Raw genomic sequence first — 20,565 nt, 5'->3', positions numbered from 1 at the left:
TTAAGAAAAACACATATATTCATGATTTAAAGTGAATGGTACATATTTAAATACTATTTAGAAAATGACTGAGTGCGAACAGCCAATCAGCTTCTAGATCTAGCGGACTTCTATTTTGTATAGATGCCTGCTAGAACTTTGAAGTACTTAACTGTGAATTGCATTTTAAAATCATTCCATCTTTTTCTCTTAACATTCTAATCTACAACTAATCTGATAACATAAAAAACTACTTAAACATACTTTCTGATGCTGGTGTAGAGACAAGCAAAATCATGTCTGTGACAGGACACCGTAATGAAGGTTCAATTCACAGCTACTGGACAGCAGGGAAGACAGGATTGGTCCAGAATTTTGTCATCGGCTGGATCCAAACAATACCCTCCCTCAAAACCAGCCAGACAAACTGCCACCTCTGTTTCAGTTCTTTCCACAACAGCCAGTCCACTCCCTGCCTGCTTGAATGATGCCCCGCCTCCAACAAGTTTCGAGTCAGACTCAATACAACACGGACTATTCAACAATTGTACATGTCCAGATAAATTATAAGAAGAAAGAGTAAGACCCCAATAAATAAATATGTTAGCAATAATAATAATAATAATAATAATAATAATAATAATAATAATATTTTCTCTACATGTATGTCGTTTTTTCAGTTCTAATTATGTTAGGGACTGTCTTCCTCAGCAAAATGTTACCTGCCGAAATATCAGAAGTTCAAGGTAGATAGGTTTTAAAGTTTTTTTTAAAGAGAAAATTAATACATCATTTTCTAATAGCGATAGAGCCCTCTCGATGCAGGCTCTACTGTGTGGTTGATGACCTTGACTTTCGTTCGCGCTCTCACCTATGGCTTCGGACGTATAACTACAGTCGCGGTCATCTACCACAAATTGAAGCCTGCATTGACCGGCTCTATCTCTTAAATATTATCATTCTTTTGGTTCATTGTTTTCACCACAGGTTTTAAAGGAGATTTACCATCCAAAATGCCCAATTGCACTGTACACAATGTACAGCATTAATTCCTATATGACATCTGTGACAGGTCACCAAAATGAAGGCTACTGGACAGCAAATCAACTGGGAAGACACAATCGGTCCACAATTCTGTCTTCGGCTGGATCCAAACAACACCATCCCTCAAAACCAGCCAGTCAAACTGTCAACCCTGTTTCAGTTCTTTCCGCACCAGCCAATTCACTCCCTGCCAGCTTGAATGACGCCCAACACAACAACTTTCGAGTGAGACTCAATACTACACAGACTATTCAACAATTGTAAAAGTCCAGATAAATTTCAATAAGAAAGAGTAAGACCCCAATAAATAAATATGTTAGCAAAAATAATACTTTTAATAATAATAATAATAATAATAATAATAATAATAATAATAATAATAATAATAATAATAATGTTTTCTCTAATATTCTAATTATGTTAGGGACTATTTTCCTCATCGGAATGCTACCTGGCAAAATATCAGAAGTTAAAGGTAAATATAGGTTTTAAAGTTTTTTTTTTAAAAGAAGAAAATAAATAAATTGTTTTCTAATAGCGATAGAGCCCTCTCGATGTGGGCTCTACCGTGTGGTAGATGACCTTGACTTTCGTTAGCGCCCTCGTCTACGGCTCAGGACGCACAACTCCAGTCGCGGTCATCTACCACACGGTAGAGCCCACATCGACAGGCTCTATTGCTTAAATAGCAAACTGTGGTCCAACACAGTCCTGGGCGGGCCACGACAGCAATGACATTCAATGCAGTGACCTTCAGTGACACGATCGACCTTCTAATCGTAATGTAAATAACTACAGCTGCCCTTGTTAGCCAAAGCGAACCACAAATCAATTATTTAAACAAACATAATGTACTAAATCAGTGATAAGTGATGTAATATGTTACAATAAAATCAATTACATCAGACTAACTCTGTATAATTACCTGTAAAAATAATCCAAATAAATATAAATAGGATGTTTAAAAATGATCAATAATCATTAATACATTTGATATTGTTTATATTGGTCTTTACTCTGGTAGAGCAATTCCAAGAGGACTGGTAAATTGTTTAGCGACATTTCTGGCGACTTTAGAATGTCTAAATAGTGTGTATCTAGTGGCTTTGTGTGGTTTCTCTAGCGACTTCCTGCTTTGTGGAGTTGGCAACACTGACCGTTGCAGATCTTTATTACTATAACTACGTTCCCGCCAAGACTTTCATTCAGTTAGCCACTGTGGCTAAAGTAACGGAACATTTTTTAGCCACACTGGAAAAACTTTAGCCACTTAACAAAACTATAAACAAGTTATAAACATACTGTTTCAGCAAGACAAAAAGACGTGTATTTTCTTTGAAAACGTATAGAAATTTAAATGACTGACCCTACCCTTTACAATACACATACATATTATATTTAAATTGCACTATAACTGATTCCCATTTAATAAATGCCAAACTAAGTCCCACGTGAAAAAACGTCATTACAGATTTCCTAAATTCTGAACAGGTTTGCAGTGATATTCATGTACTGCATAATCCTTTACATTATTTTGACTGTGACAGGGTTTTCTTTCCACTGCAGAATGGTAAAGCAAAATTGTGCCAGTAGACATGCTATTAGTGTATGCTAATATTAATGCCTCCCTGACTAATCACAGCTCTAGTTACACAAGATTGTACTAATGTGATTAATATTAGTAGGATTGTACAGCCACTACTGTGTTTAAAAAACTTTTTTTTTACTGTGTTCTTTCACCTGTAACTACTGACGGTAGCAGTGCACTGATTCTGACATTAAAACTCAATACATCATAGTGAGACAAATCCTTATTTACTATATAATAAATCTGTTTATTATTTTATTAAATGATTCCTCTTTCAAATCCACTCTGTTACTATTTCCAACATATATTTCAACACATTTTAAAGAGAGAGCAAACAACAGGAAAAAGTAAAAAAAAAAACAACTTAGCTGTGATCTTAAAGCTGCGTGTTTCTGGCTTGCCGTCTGTGAAAACGTTCTTTCATGGCCAGAGGGTATGTTTGAAACCATGACTGTTTCACCTCCCAGTGACTAGTATCACTGTCAATTCTAGTTGTGTGTAGATGGGTGACTGGAATTGCTTGGGCTGCATCTTTTGGAATATGATTCTCGTAATTGGTCTGTACAATTTGTTGTATAATTTTTTTTTTCCATTTGGATGCCATGTGGTTTTGTTTTTTTTTACAAGCAGCACTGTCCGATGACTGTTTCTAATTACAGCCTCTGTCCTCCAGCCAAACACAACATCTATAGCATGCATATCAAGCTAAAGAGCTTTCTTTGGGAAAAATGAAATCAAACTAAACAGTCTGTATCGATTCATCTACCAGCACTTATTGAATGTGCTGGCAGTCTTACACGAGTACATTTTCAAAGCCTTCGCCACCGTTTCGCTATCGGCTAGCGGGAATGTAGCATAACAATCTGGGTTAAATAAAGAAATCATTCAGACAAAGAACAGTAATGTGTATTCCAAACAGTTTTGAGACTTTCAATCTTTTTTATTTCAAGGTCTTTAGAAAAAAATCAAAAAGTTCACAATTTTACAATAATCCTTTTGTATGACTTCAGCTTCTCATAGATATATTTTCATATAGTATGTAGGCTTTAAAATATAAAATGTGGGACACAGCACATGTCCAGTTTTACTTGCGATAAGTGGAAAAAAAATGTTTATGTTGTATGTTCCTTAACTATGGAACAACAGTGACAAACGGGTTTTCCACTTATTCTTGTAAGCACACTTGTGATCAAGTGTTAGTTACGTCTTTTAATGGTGCAACAACCGTATATATAAAAGACAACTAAAGCGAAACTCCACAATCACATGATCACAGTAAAGTTTATTAGAGTATTTAAAATGTGGGATGATGCGCGTTATTAGTATAGCTATTTTTTTAGTAATCAATAAGTAGCCTATATTATTTTAACTACAAATAATACAACTCACATACAGAAACTGAATGTGGATTTTAAAAAAAACTGTTTAGAAAACCTAATATTTATGCTATTTCTGAAAGAAGAATACAAATAGCACTAATTATATCCACATAATCATAAGCAATTCTTAATGTTTTGAAAGGTAAAAACAGGTTCCTCCGTCGGACAGAAACGATAACACTACAGCAAAAATCAAATTTCCCCTCTGTAGAATGGCGTCCATGTGTTGCTAGGGAGAACGTCATTCTGTGATGCAGACTCTGAATCTAAATACTGACAACAGCAGATACAGAATATTATATATGCTGACAACTACTTCCACAAAGCGTGGGGGGGGGGGGTAATGCAAGCCAAGTGAATTGATTTGTGGCGAAAAAAAGTAACTTATGCAAGGCTTTCGTTTCCTTCTGTATTGTGAGCATTTGTCTTTTTTGGGCATGACAGTTCAGAATGAGAGGTAACGGCTGGATGTTTTAGTTCTACAGTGTTCAGAAATTAGGATTTAAGAGTTATGTTTTTGTGCTGGTTTTACTCAATTCCTCAATTCCTGTTCGGGTATTTATGAATGGGAATAATAAGAGACATGCACTTCTTTCTTGTTTGATGGCCAAGAAAAATAACTGTGTTTCTAAAATTTTCAATTATATACAGAGCATCAAAAGAAACTTATCACTTATTATATATATATATATATATATATATATATATATATATATATATATATATATATATATATATATATATATATATATATATATTTGAGCATCAAAATAAATGTATCACTTACACTTGAGCATCAAAAGAAACTTATCACTGATATTTGGATAAAATTAACTAGATGTGATCGAAAAATGACACTCTGTTTTAGAGCAGGTGCAGTGACTTTTTCTTGTGCTGATTAACAACTGACATCACGAAGATGCTGCAAAATGATCTGTTGATCTTCGGCAGGTGTTGTGACTCTGGGTCTCCCAGTTCGTCATTGACAGAGTGTGTCTGGTTATACCATCTCGCCAGGTTTGAAATTGCTGGCTGTGAGCACCCAAGAAAGTGAGCTAAAGTCCACTGCTTTTATTCAAGCTTGCAATTCAACAGCTGAAATCACTCCATATCCAGTGTCCAGTCAACTGTCTCACTAATTGGGTGATTAAGTGCATCAAGGATGAATGATGCCGTGATTAAAAAGAAACCAAAAACATTTCAATGTCCATCATTTATATATCTTATTTTTTTTCGAAAATGAATGTGTTATAATAGTGATAAGTTTCTTTTGATGCTCAGTACACAAAGGTAGCTAATTTAAAGGTTTGATAAAAATGTCTGTTTAGTTTTTGTAATTTATTTTATTTGCTAAAATTAAAGTGTTTAAAAAAAAAATCACTCCGTGTATATTCTATGTGATTTCAATCCTTCACAATATTTATTCAAATGAATAAAGGACAGTTTAGATTAGGTTTATTTATAATGTTTATAATTTAAACATAACAAGTTTTTAATTTGACATTTTCCAAAGGAGTACTAACCGTGGGCCGCAGTGCCAAATACAGCTGAAGAGGTGGTCCTCAGGTAAAAAAGTTTGGGAATCCCTGCCATCTAGTACACATGCATTTAGTCCCTTCAGATCTGTAGACTTTTGTAACCTTTTTCAGTACTGGAAACATTCGAATAATAATAAATAATAATAATAATAATAATAATAATAATAATAATAATAAATAATAACAAATACAGTTATTCATGTTAAATGCTCATGCGGGATTCTTTGTGACATATATTGACCATATTCCACTGTTGTTGTTGTTCACATGGCTGTTATGTTTATTTTTACTAATGCAGTATACAGCACCACTACTGCATTATGAACTGTCGCAATAGTTACTGTAAATTGAGCCAGCTGGGTTTTGATGATAGTCGCAAAAGAGATTAAATTCTGTTTTGTGAATACATAACAGTGGCATCCAAGCAAAGCTCTGGGTGGAGTTTCTTTACCAAGCAGGAGAAAACAGAATTTGCAAACTCTGCCAAGGAAATATTTCATTCAAAAGGAGGAAGCACACTTACTAAATGTGGGGGGTGTGTGTGTGTGGGGGGGGGGGGGGTGGCTGTGTGTGTTGTGGGGTGGGTGTGTGTGTGGGGGGGGGGGGGGGGGGGGGGGGGGGGGGGCTGTGTGGGGTGGGTGTGTGTGTGGGGGGGGGTGTGTGTGTGTGTGTTGTGTGTGTGTGTGTGTGTGTGGGGGGGTGGCTGTGTGTGTGTGTGTGGGTGTGTGTGTGGGTGGGGGGGGGGGCTGTGTGTGTGTGGGTGTGTGTGTGTGGGGGGGGGTGTGTGTGTGTGTGTGTGTGTGTGTGTGTGTGTGGGGGGGGGTGTGTGTGTGTGTGTGTGTGTGGGGTGTGTGTGTGTGTGGGGGGGGGTGGCTGTGTGTGTGTGGGGGTGTGTGTGTGTGTGGGGGGGGGGGGGCTGGTGTGTGTGTGTTGTCTGTGTGTGTGTGTGTGTGGGGGGGTGGTGTGTGTGTGGTGTGGTGTGTGTGTGTGTGTGTGTGGGTGTGGGGGTGTGTGTGTGTGTGTGTGTGTGTGTGTGTGTGTGTGTGTGTGTGTGGGGGTGGTGGTGTGTGTGTGTGGGTGTGTGTGTGTGTGTGGGGGGGGGGGGGGGGGGGGGCTAGAAATACTGATGCTCATTGTAGAATCAGAGTCATTAATGTATGCATGCCATTTACTGCTATCCTACTATTGTTGTTCATTTACGCAAATACATTATTATTCAGTACAATCATAGCCTTCTGTGACGACTGTTCTGTTATAAACATAATGGGTGATAGCCTGTGCAAGTGGTAAATGACTCAATTCCTCTTTCCACATACTGAGATGAAGGTAACTCAAATAGCTTTGGACATTCTTATTCAACTTGATGTTGCATTGACTACAATGGCTACTATTATCAAAGTATTAGAATGGCCTCTTTTAGATTAGATATGTTATGAAGGCCTGTTTTGTGTTTAGGCTATTTATAACACACAAAAGAGGAAATCACAGAATCTAGTTATAGTTTTTGCCTAGTCAATGAAATTGCTTTTGATAGGTTTAGCAATTATGGTTTGATCTACAAAATGAAATGTTTTAAAATAGATTTTACCAAAAGCCAAGTTGCTTGCCTATTGTCGGTATGACAAAACCAGCATAAAAGCAGTACATGTTAGTATGTTATACAAGTCTTGCAAGAGGTGCAGGAGAAATGCTTGTGCATTTATGCCATTGGTTAAAGATCCAGCATACATTGTTGTTTTTAGTGTAAAACACGGATTCCAATTTGTATCTGTTTCATTAAAAAGCATAGCTCAGTAAGTTTATTTACATAAGCAATGTGCTATTGTTAGATAGGGTACATCTGTTTATTAACTCTCCTGAAATGTCCTTTTTCTGATAAACTGAGTAAACTACACATCAGTGGGATTCATTATTCCCTTTTTTTGGCAAGAGATACACTTAAGCCTCACATAGCTAGTGACCAAATAAAATGCTCTTCGCTCATTTTTTGTATTTTTTCCTTTTTGTCAAAGTGCCATTTTAATTTTTCAAAGACTGAAAAAGATCTGCTACTGAATAAGGAACGGAGCAGAGAGGGTCGACTACAGCAATGTGCCTCTCTCAGTCTATCAAGGGACAGCAATGTGCCTCCTTCTGTCTATCAAGGGGCAGCAATGTGCCTCTCTCCATCTGTTAAGGGGCAGCAATGCGCCTCTCTCAGTCTATCAAGGAGCAGCAATGTGCCTCTCTCTGTCTATCAAGGGGCAGCAATGTGCCTCTCGCCTGTCTACCAAGGAGCAGCAATGTGCCTCTCTCCATCTGTCAAGGGGCAGCAATGTGCCTCTCTCCATCTATCAAGGGGCAGCAATGTCCCTCTCCATCTATCAAGAAGCAGCAATGTGCCTCTCTCCATCTATCAAGGGGCAGCAATGTGTCTCTCTCCGTCTATCAAGGGGCAGCAATGTGCCTCTCTCTGTCTATCAAGGGGCAGCAATGTGCCTCTCTCTGTCTATCAAGGGGCAGCAATGTGCCTCTCTCTGTCTATCAAGGGGCAGCAATGTGCCTCTCTCCGTCTATCAAGGGGCAGCAATGTGCCTCTCTCCGTCTATCAAGGGGCAGCAATGTGCCTCTCTCTGTCTATCAAGGAGCAGCAATGTGCCTCTCTCCGTCTATCAAGGGGCAGCAATGTGCCTCTCTCCATCTGTCAAGGGGCGGCAATGTGCCTCTCTCTGTCTATCAAGGAGCAGCAATGCGCCTCTCTCCATCTATCAAGGGGCAGCAACGTGCCTCTCTCCGTCTATCAAGGGGCAGCAATGTGCCTCTCGCTGTCTATCAAGGAGCAGCAATGTGCCTCTCTCTGTCTATCAAGGGGCAGCAATGTGCCTCTCGCCTGTCTACCAAGGAGCAGCAATGTGCCTCTCTCCATCTGTCAAGGGGTAGCAATGTGCCCCTCCGTCTATCAAGGGGCAGCAATGTGCCCCTCCGTCTATCAAGGGGCAGCAATGTGCCCCTCCGTCTATCAAGAAGCAGCATTGTGCCTCTACGTCTGTCAAGGGGTTTGCATAACCTTGTACAACATTTTTGTGATGCTAAATAATATGTAGTATTGACTATTGAACCTATGTGACTAGACACTAATTGAGTAATCCATTGTACAAAATGAGAACCACTTGTTATAACACTTCCAGTGGGGTATGTAAGAACATAAGAAAGTTTCCAAACAAGAGGAGGCCATTCGGCCCATCTTGCTTGTTTGGTTGTTAGTAGCTTATTGATCCCAGAATCTCATCAAGCAGCTTTTTGAAGGATCCCAGGGTATTGGCTTCAACACTATTACTGGGTAGTTGGTTTCAGACCCTCACAATTCTCTGTTCTGAATGCCCCTTTATCTAATCTCCATTTGTGACCCCTGGTCCTTTTCAGGTCGAAAAAGTCCCTTGGGTCGACATTGCCAATACCTTTTAGAATTTTGAATGCTTGAATCAAATCGCTGAGTAGTCTTCTTTGTTCAGGACTGAACAGATTCAATTCTTTTAGCCTGTCTGCATATGACATGCCTTTTAAACCTGGTATAATTCTGGTCACTCTTCTTTGCACTCTTTCTAGAGCAGCAATATCCTTTTTGTAGTGAAGTGACCAGAACATTGAACACAATATTCTAGATGAAGTCTTACTAATTGTAAAGTTTTAACATTACTTCCCTTGATTTAAATTCAACATTTTTCACAATATATCCAAGCATCTTGTTGGGCTTTTTTATAGCTTCCCCACATTATCTAGATGAAGATATATATATATATATATATATATATATATATATATATATATATATATATATATATATATATATATATATATATTATATTTCTGGCAAGATAACAAAATTTCCCCTTGTCATCTTCATGTGCATATGTATGCAGATGCAAAAAAAATATATTCTTATTAGGGGTGAGACGATACACCAAAGTCACGATACAATATGTATCACGATACACAAGCCACTATGCAATACGATACTTATGAAAAACTCATCTCTGCTTGCTGGACTTGAAAATATTTCAGATCTATACACAGGTTCAGTTGCAAATCAATAATATGTATTTACCATTAACTAGTATAGCACTTGTTTGAGTTTAAAGACAAAGCAGTATGTCAGCTAGAGTTTCTAGGATATCAGGTTTAACTTTATTAACCAAATCTCCTTACCACATTTCTGGGTAAAGAAAAAAAATTGCAATGTATTTGATAACTATTAAAGTACATACTTTGTTCATGGGTTTCTTTAGAAAAATCTAAATCTAAAAGTCTTTCATCATTAAGTTGTGATGTTAATTTTTTTTTAAATGTACATCAGCATTTTTGACTGCATCATACTTATTGTTAACTCAATAGATTATTATAAGACTGTTATTATTATTATTATTATTATTATTATTATTATTATTATTATTATTATTATTATTATTACTACTATGACTACTGGGCAGTCTGGTCTGAAGCCTTCAGTACAGTGTGAATACAGAAAAAAAAAAACATCCTTTCCTCTACTCCCGCTTAAATTCTGGAAGCGTCTGGCCAGCTCTTTGCACACTGGGATAGGTCTAGGATCAAGTATTTACGTTCAGACAGCCAAGACCTTTTCTTTCATGGTTTACAGTTTAATAAATGTGGCTTATTAGCTACTCATTTCAAGCTTGTATTATGATAGGCAAAGGTGTATCGTATCGTGTTGTAAAGTATTGCGATGCATAAATACACAATGAATCTTCTCAATCCTAATTCCTATAATATTCATTCTCCTAAACCATAATCCTTGCTGGGCTGGTCGGCAGCTTAATTTAAAAACAAACTCTTGCAACAACAAGCACAGTAAAACAGAGAAGAAATAGTACATTCAAAATAAAGACATTCAGCCAAACAATGACGGGAACTCCAAAAAAAGTGAGGTTCAGAGCAATAACAGAAGAATTTAAGTCTAAATAAAATAACATGACACTAACATCTACTACACATGTGTATCTGAGTTTTAATATAGACCCCCCTCCCCTTAACCATCGCTAACATCCTGTATGATCATTTCACTCAGTATGGTTTTGTCAACAATACCGCTCATAGTATAACTGTGTGGTCCATGCACGGTGAGGCTGCCCAGGGTGTGGGATTTTTGTAATACGTGCATAGCTTTTTTTTCAGCAGTTTATGAATAGAAACAATAGAAATAATACTGTATTCTACATTTGTTAAATCTATAAAAGATGAAAAACTAGCAAACAATAAAAATTTTATGTTCACTTTTTTATGCTTTAAGAAAAAGAATATATAAGCTAATGAGTCACTCGTAGATTACTGCCCATTCATTACTAGAGCAGTATATTATTGTGTGATAATACATTTTGACCTATACATTATTCAATTTATATCACACATTACACTACTATATGTTGCTTTTGTTAAAATGGCATTTTAAATGTCAGAATACATAATTATAGATCAAAGTCCACGGAGTGAGTGTTGATAATACAGACCTGCAACACAATGTAGGCTGTGATTTTTGCTTAACATCACAGAAACTCGATAAAGAGATAATGCAGGAACATGACACTTGTCTTGATGGTCAAGGGTAAAATGCTTTTTAATTAATATTCATTTGGTGGTTATTGTGTTTAGATTGTTTTTTATTCCCCTGCTTTTACTCAGTGTCAAACAGATTCTTTGGTCTACACACACACTGGTAACAAATTAGCTTTCCAATGCGCCATCAGTCAAGCTTTCCATGATTTCATTATTGCCTGAATACATTAGTTTACTGTGTGTGTGTGTGTGTGTGTGTGTGTGCAAAATAGTGAACACATCAGCATTTAATCCAGTTAATGAGAAATTTTACTACAATGCAGTATATTCAATTAGAAAAACATCCTTCGATGAGATCTGTCTTAGTGTGTGTGTGTGTTTTATTGTGTTTAAATACAGCTGATACAGCACAAGTAAATAAATAAATAAATAACATAAATAAATAAATGACAGAAAATGTTTTTGAAGTTCATATTGCATAGTTATCAACAGCTCTTGTTTGCTGACTGCTGTACAATCCAGTTTACATCCTGTCTCTCGTAGTTTAATTTATTTGAATTCCACAAAGTCAGAAAACAGTGACACTGATGTTTTAATCACCATTTTCATTTTTGGAGCATCTTCTTTTGTAGTGTGTCACCCCCCACCCCACCCCACCCCCACCCCACCCACACACCCCACATACCCATAGCCACGCCCCCCCCCCACATACTCTCACCCCACACCCACAGCCACCAGCCCACTCCCCACACCCACACAACACCTTCCACACACACCCACACCCACAGCCACCCCCCTACACCCACAGCAACCCCCCCACACATCCCCCCACACCCCCAAACACCCAAAGCAACCAAACAAACCCTCCACACACACATCCCCCCCACACCCACACCCACAGCCACCCCCCACACCCCCACCACCCACACCCACTGCCACCCCCGACACCCAAAAAAAAACCCCACCAACACATGTGTGTATGAGGGGGGTGTGGGGGCAACCAACCCAAGACCCCCCCCCCCCCACACACACAACACACACACATGGTCACACCCAAACCCACACCCCCCCCACACACACATCCCCCACCCCCGAACACCCACAGCAACCCCCCACACACCCACAGCAACAAACTACACACCCCCACACACTGCCACCCCCCTTACAAGGCACACCCAACACACACAGCCACCACCCAAACACACACATAGGGGGGTGGTGTGGGGTGTGGGCTGGTGTCACCACCCCCCCCACCCCCCCACACACACACACACCCACCCACACCCACACCCCCACCCCCCCCCCCCCCACAGGGACCCCCCCCACCCAGCCATGGGTGGTTTATGTGTGTCAGCCAAATACACCACATCCCCCCACCCCGCCCACACACACCCACACCCAACACCCACAGGGCACCCCGACCACCCCGCCAAACACCACACATCTCCCCACCCCGGGTGGGTGCACACATCCCCACCCACAGCCACCCCCCCACCCTGCCCACACACACATCCCCCCACACACACAGCCAAACACACACAGCCACCCCCACAGACATCCACCGACCTAACCCACCAGCCACCCACACACATCACACAACCACACCTGCCATGCCCACAGTTTTTCAATTTTTTTTTTTCAATTAAGATCAACTCTACTGCATTTAAAAGAAAAAATATATTTTAAAATGGTAGCTTGCAAGATTGTTGTTTGATTCTTGTTAGTGCACGTTTCTGACTCAATTAATTTCTTCAAGCTTATGTTCCAACAACCTTGCACAATATTACTATGTTTGCAACAACCTTGCACCAAGGTTGTCCCAATTTTAAACCAGCGTGTCATTACTAGTACAGGACAAAACCTGTACTCTCATTTTTAAAGGGTGTAAGTTCTTCATTGGCTAGTGAGGAGGTGGGAAAGTAAGGATCATGCAAGTTAAACCTAGCCTACACCCTGCAGTAATACAGTAACATTTTACAACCAGTGGCACACCTAGAATAACATATAGTACAACACCCGGCATCAGTTTACTGCATGATCCAAAGCTTACGATTATGCCTGCTATGTTATTGTTTTCAGTAGTGAAAATTGCTACACAAACAGTGTTTCTTAAAACTGGCGCTACAGAAGCATAAGCACTACCATTCAGGGTTTTCTTGCAATCTTTCCACTGACAGGCGATGTAAAGCTAAGACAAAACCGGTTTGGTTTCACTGAATAGGATTAGCAGAAATCCTGAACTATGTTACATTAGGTAGTCCAAGATTAGTGCTAGGGCTCTGTAAAACAAGCTGATGCTTTTAGGACATCTCTGACAACTTTTAATGCAAACCAAGGAATATATTTAGTAAACTTGTATGTGTCATTACCCTACTTGCAGAATAAGCAATATATTCATGAAACTGGACATTAACCTCGGAAAGCACAAATAGACTTTTAACATAATACTGTCAGTCCCTTACCAAAGTCATAGTACACCCTCCCCCAAAATAACAAATTAAAACATTATTCATATCACTTGCACATTCATTTTTACAACACTTTCCTATGACTATATCCTTAGCAGGAGGACGATATGAAACCTCTGAGTTTAATATCACAGAGCAACTCTCATTGATCTTATGATTTCTCCAGAGACACACTTTCTTACCTCTTACAGTTTTAAGTGTTAGTCATTTATTGAGCTAAAAGTGCTTCCAATTGGCTAGTTCATTTAATTCACTGTGAAGCATTTTATTAGCTTGCAGTATTTGATTTCTTTTCTGATATGGTGTGTCTCATAGACTAAACCTGTGGAAGATACCCAACAACAGGAAGACCAAACTAAAACAGATGGTACTTTAGCATGGTTTCTATGAAGGAAGGACTTGAACCACAGAGATACTGGTCTCCACCCCTTGCTCCCTCATCAGCTTACTGTATCACTCCAGAACAACTTTTACTGTAGGCACCACGGTTAGATAAAGAGAGGCCTTTGTATATCTCTGATTAATATTTGTGTTCTACCTTTGTTGGATAAATATTGCATCCTCCTATATCAGCCTGTTGGTACTGCTACTTGGGGCAGTGCAGCATAACCATATGCACATATTCAGAACTATTTATTTTTCATATGAAGTTCAATGGGATGGTACAGTCTCTATTGATTTAACATAAGCTAGGTCAAAATACTGTACATGGGTTTCCATTACGTGTTTGACACTTTGACACTCGTGTAAATTATTAGGTTTTGGAATTTTGAGCACTTTGAATCTTTTTTTTCTATCATCTAGCAAAAAAACTATATATATATATATATATATATATATATAATATATATATATATATATATATATATATATATATATATATTCGTTTCCATATATATATATATATATATATCTATATAATATTGATTGCACTTTAAAAACTTACTAAATGTAATTGATTGCATTTAGTAAAAGTTTACCATTTCCATATAGACAATACTGTCTGTACTGCAAAATGCAAGACAAGCACTGAAAAAAAGGAAAATGTCATCATCATTCAAGCTTTTATCATCTCTGGGTTGCAGGAGTTTAAAAGTAAATTTGCCACCTAATATCAAAATCCAGTATACTTTAGAGATACAAAATGAATGCAACAGAACTTAAAACAATGACCCAAGTGTACTGAATTTAGACCCTTATTAAGTGTCTGGGGAGATATCTTGTTCAGGATAAAATGACATGTGACCCTTATCTTCACGATTCTCACCTTTTTACTAATTGATTCATTAACAGCAGATTATTACAAACCCTGCAGATGCCTGTGAAATTATGAAGAGACAGTAATGGTGATGGCTACCGTTCAAATTTTTCAAAATGGACTATTCATTTAAATGTTTCAATTTCAGTATCACTCCATGGGTAAGAGATTACAATCAGAATTCCAATTATCCAAGCACTTCAGTCAGACATTGTGACGCATGGAATGTTATGTGAAAAATGCTTCCTACCTTTATGCAGTATATAAAAGCAGTAGAATATAGAATATGCAGTATATAAAAGCAGTAGAATATAGAATACGCAGTATATAAAATCCGCAGAATATAGAATATGCAGTATATAAAATTGGTAGAATACAGAATATGCAGTATATAAAATCGGTAGAATATAGAACATGCAGTATATAAAATCGGTAGAATATAGAATATGCAGTATATAAAATCGGTAGAATACAGAATATGCAGTATATAAAATCGGTAGAATACAGAATATGCAGTATTAAAATCGGTAGAATATAGAACATGCAGTATATAAAATCGGTAGAATATAGAACATGCAGTATATAAAATCGGTAGAATAGAATATGCAGTAATAAAATCGGTAGAATACAGAATATGCAGTATATAAAATTGGTAGAATACAGAATATGCAGTATATAAAATCGGTAGAATATAGAACATGCAGTATATAAAATCGGTAGAATATAGAATATGCAGTATATAAAATCCGTAGAATATAGAATATGCAGTATATAAAATCGGTAGAATATAGAATATGCAGTATATAAAATCGGTAGAATATAGAATATGCAGTATATAAAATCGGTAGAATATAGAATATGCAGTATATAAAATCGGTAGAATATAGAATATGCAGTATATAAAATCGGTAGAATATAGAATATGCAGTATATAAAATCGGTAGAATATAGAATATGCAGTATATAAAATCGGTAGAATATAGAATATGCAGTATATAAAATCGGTAGAATATAGAATATGCAGTATATAAAATCGGTAGAATACAGAATATGCAGTATATAAAATCGGTAGAATATAGAATATGCAGTATATAAAATCGGTAGAATATAGAATATGCAGTATATAAAATCGGTAGAATATAGAATATGCAGTATATAAAATCGGTAGAATATAGAATATGCAGTATATAAAATCGGTAGAATATAGAATATGCAGTATATAAAATCGGTAGAATATAGAATATGCAGTATATAAAATCGGTAGAATATAGAATATGCAGTATATAAAATCGGTAGAATATAGAATATGCAGTATATAAAATCGGTAGAATATAGAATATGCAGTATATAAAATCGGTAGAATATAGAATATGCAGTATATAAAATCGGTAGAATATAGAATATGCAGTATATAAAATCGGTAGAATATAGAATATGCAGTATATAAAATCGGTAGAATATAGAATATGCAGTATATAAAATCGGTAGAATATAGAATATGCAGTATATAAAATCGGTAGAATATAGAATATGCAGTATATAAAATCGGTAGAATAAAGAATATGCAGTATATAAAATCGGTAGAATAAAGAATATGCAGTATATAAAATCGGTAGAATAAAGAATATGCAGTATATAAAATCGGTAGAATAAAGAATATGCAGTATATAAAATCGGTAGAATATAGAATATGCAGTATATAAAATCGGTAGAATAAAGAATATGCAGTATATAAAATCGGTAGAATATAGAATATGCAGTATATAAAATCGGTAGAATATAGAATATGCAGTATATAAAATCGGTAGAATATAGAATATGCAGTATATAAAATCGGTAGAATATAGAATATGCAGTATATAAAATCGGTAGAATATAGAATATGCAGTATATAAAATCGGTAGAATAAAGAATATGCAGTATATAAAATCGGTAGAATAAAGAATATGCAGTATATAAAATCGGTAGAATAAAGAATATGCAGTATATAAAATCGGTAGAATATAGAATATGCAGTATATAAAATCGGTAGAATATAGAATATGCAGTATATAAAATCGGTAGAATATAGAATATGCAGTATATAAAATCGGTAGAATATAGAATATGCAGTATATAAAATCGGTAGAATATAGAATATGCAGTATATAAAATCGGTAGAATATAGAATATGCAGTATATAAAATCGGTAGAATACAGAATATGCAGTATATAAAATCGGTAGAATACAGAATATGCAGTATATAAAATCGGTAGAATACAGAATATGCAGTATATAAAATCGGTAGAATATAGAATATGCAGTATATAAAATCGGTAGAATATAGAATATGCAGTATATAAAATCGGTAGAATATAGAATATGCAGTATATAAAATCGGTAGAATATAGAATATGCAGTATATAAAATCGGTAGAATATAGAATATGCAGTATATAAAATCGGTAGAATATAGAATATGCAGTATATAAAATCGGTAGAATATAGAATATGCAGTATATAAAATCGGTAGAATATAGAATATGCAGTATATAAAATCGGTAGAATATAGAATATGCAGTATATAAAATCGGTAGAATAAAGAATATGCAGTATATAAAATCGGTAGAATATAGAATATGCAGTATATAAAATCGGTAGAATACAGAATATGCAGTATATAAAATCGGTAGAATACAGAATATGCAGTATATAAAATCGGTAGAATAAAGAATATGCAGTATATAAAATCGGTAGAATATAGAATATGCAGTATATAAAATCGGTAGAATATAGAATATGCAGTATATAAAATCGGTAGAATATAGAATATGCACTATATAAAATCGGTAGAATATAGAATATGCAGTATATAAAATCGGTAGAATATAGAATATGCAGTATATAAAATCGGTAGAATACAGAATATGCAGTATTAAAATCGGTAGAATACAAACTATGCAGTATTAAAATTGGTAGAATATAGAATATGCAGTATATAAAATCGGTAGAATATAGAATATGCAGTATATAAAATCGGTAGAATATAGAATATGCAGTATATAAAATCGGTAGAATATAGAATATGCAGTATATAAAATCGGTAGAATATAGAATATGCAGTATATAAAATCGGTAGAATATAGAATATGCACTATATAAAATCGGTAGAATATAGAATATGCAGTATATAAAATCGGTAGAATATAGAATATGCAGTATATAAAATCGGTAGAATATAGAATATGCAGTATATAAAATCGGTAGAATATAGAATATGCAGTATATAAAATCGGTAGAATATAGAATATGCAGTATATAAAATCGGTAGAATATAGAATATGCAGTATATAAAATCGGTAGAATATAGAATATGCAGTATATAAAATCGGTAGAATATAGAATATGCAGTATATAAAATCGGTAGAATACAGAATATGCAGTATATAAAATCGGTAGAATATAGAATATGCAGTATATAAAATCGGTAGAATATAGAATATGCAGTATATAAAATCGGTAGAATAAAGAATATGCAGTATATAAAATCGGTAGAATAAAGAATATGCAGTATATAAAATCGGTAGAATATAGAATATGCAGTATATAAAATCGGTAGAATACAGAATATGCAGTATATAAAATCGGTAGAATAAAGAATATGCAGTATATAAAATCGGTAGAATATAGAATATGCAGTATATAAAATCGGTAGAATATAGAATATGCAGTATATAAAATCGGTAGAATAAAGAATATGCAGTATATAAAATCGGTAGAATAAAGAATATGCAGTATATAAAATCGGTAGAATAAAGAATATGCAGTATATAAAATCGGTAGAATATAGAATATGCAGTATATAAAATCGGTAGAATATAGAATATGCAGTATATAAAATCGGTAGAATAAAGAATATGCAGTATATAAAATCGGTAGAATAAAGAATATGCAGTATATAAAATCGGTAGAATAAAGAATATGCAGTATATAAAATCGGTAGAATAAAGAATATGCAGTATATAAAATCGGTAGAATATAGAATATGCAGTATATAAAATCGGTAGAATATAGAATATGCAGTATATAAAATCGGTAGAATATAGAATATGCACTATATAAAATCGGTAGAATATAGAATATGCAGTATATAAAATCGGTAGAATATAGAATATGCAGTATATAAAATCGGTAGAATAAAGAATATGCAGTATATAAAATCGGTAGAATATAGAATATGCAGTATATAAAATCGGTAGAATATAGAATATGCAGTATATAAAATCGGTAGAATATAGAATATGCAGTATATAAAATCGGTAGAATATAGAATATGCAGTATATAAAATCGGTAGAATATAGAATATGCAGTATATAAAATCGGTAGAATACAGAATATGCAGTATTAAAATCGGTAGAATATAGACTATGCAGTATATAAAATCGGTAGAATACAGAATATGCAGTATTAAAATCGGTAGAATATAGAATATGCAGTATATAAAATCGGTAGAATATAGAATATGCAGTATATAAAATCGGTAGAATATAGAATATGCAGTATATAAAATCGGTAGAATATAGAATATGCAGTATATAAAATCGGTAGAATATAGAATATGCAGTATATAAAATCGGTAGAATACAGAATATGCAGTATATAAAATCGGTAGAATATAGAATATGCAGTATATAAAATCGGTAGAATAAAGAATATGCAGTATATAAAATCGGTAGAATAAAGAATATGCAGTATATAAAATCGGTAGAATAAAGAATATGCAGTATATAAAATCGGTAGAATAAAGAATATGCAGTATATAAAATCGGTAGAATATAGAATATGCAGTATATAAAATCGGTAGAATATAGAATATGCAGTATATAAAATCGGTAGAATATAGAATATGCAGTATATAAAATCGGTAGAATATAGAATATGCAGTATATAAAATCGGTAGAATATAGAATATGCAGTATATAAAATCGGTAGAATATAGAATATGCAGTATATAAAATCGGTAGAATATAGAATATGCAGTATATAAAATCGGTAGAATATAGAATATGCAGTATATAAAATCGGTAGAATACAGAATATGCAGTATATAAAATCGGTAGAATATAGAATATGCAGTATATAAAATCGGTAGAATACAGAATATGCAGTATTAAAATCGGTAGAATATAGAATATGCAGTATTAAAATCGGTAGAATATAGAATATGCAGTATTAAAATCGGTAGAATATAGAATATGCAGTATTAAAATCGGTAGAATATAGAATATGCAGTATATAAAATCGGTAGAATATAGAATATGCAGTATATAAAATCGGTAGAATACAGAATATGCAGTATATAAAATCGGTAGAATATAGAATAGGCAGTATATAAAATTGGTAGAATACAAACTATGCAGTATATAAAATCGGTAGAATATAGACTATGCAGTATATAAAATCGGTAGAATATAGAATATGCAGTATATAAAATCGGTAGAATACAGAATATGCAGTATTAAAATCGGTAGAATATAGAATATGCAGTATATAAAATCAGTAGAATACAGAATATGCAGTATATAAAATCGGTAGAATACAGAATATGCAGTATATAAAATCGGTAGAATATAGAATATGCAGTATATAAAATCGGTAGAATATAGAATAGGCAGTACATAAAAATCGGTAGAATATTTTCAAAAGGCCAGATTTGTATGATTTAGTAAAAGACATGTAAACGATGCTTATTGCTAGTATGTGCAGTGGCTCTTATCTTAC

General features: G+C 35.0%; 1 protein-coding gene across 7 annotated transcripts in view; it reads right to left on the bottom strand.

The window, feature by feature from the left end:
- pcdh7b (protocadherin 7b) overlaps positions 1-20,565 on the bottom strand; it is a 179,155-nt gene that overhangs the window by 126,784 nt on the left and 31,806 nt on the right. The gene's annotated exons all lie outside the window — the stretch shown is intronic.

This window comes from Polyodon spathula, chromosome 2, assembly GCF_017654505.1.
Source record: "Polyodon spathula isolate WHYD16114869_AA chromosome 2, ASM1765450v1, whole genome shotgun sequence".
In the NCBI taxonomy this organism is placed as follows: Eukaryota; Metazoa; Chordata; class Actinopteri; order Acipenseriformes; family Polyodontidae; genus Polyodon; species Polyodon spathula.
The sequence above is the reverse complement of the archived record's forward strand: the minus strand, read 5'-3'. Positions and strand labels throughout refer to the sequence as shown.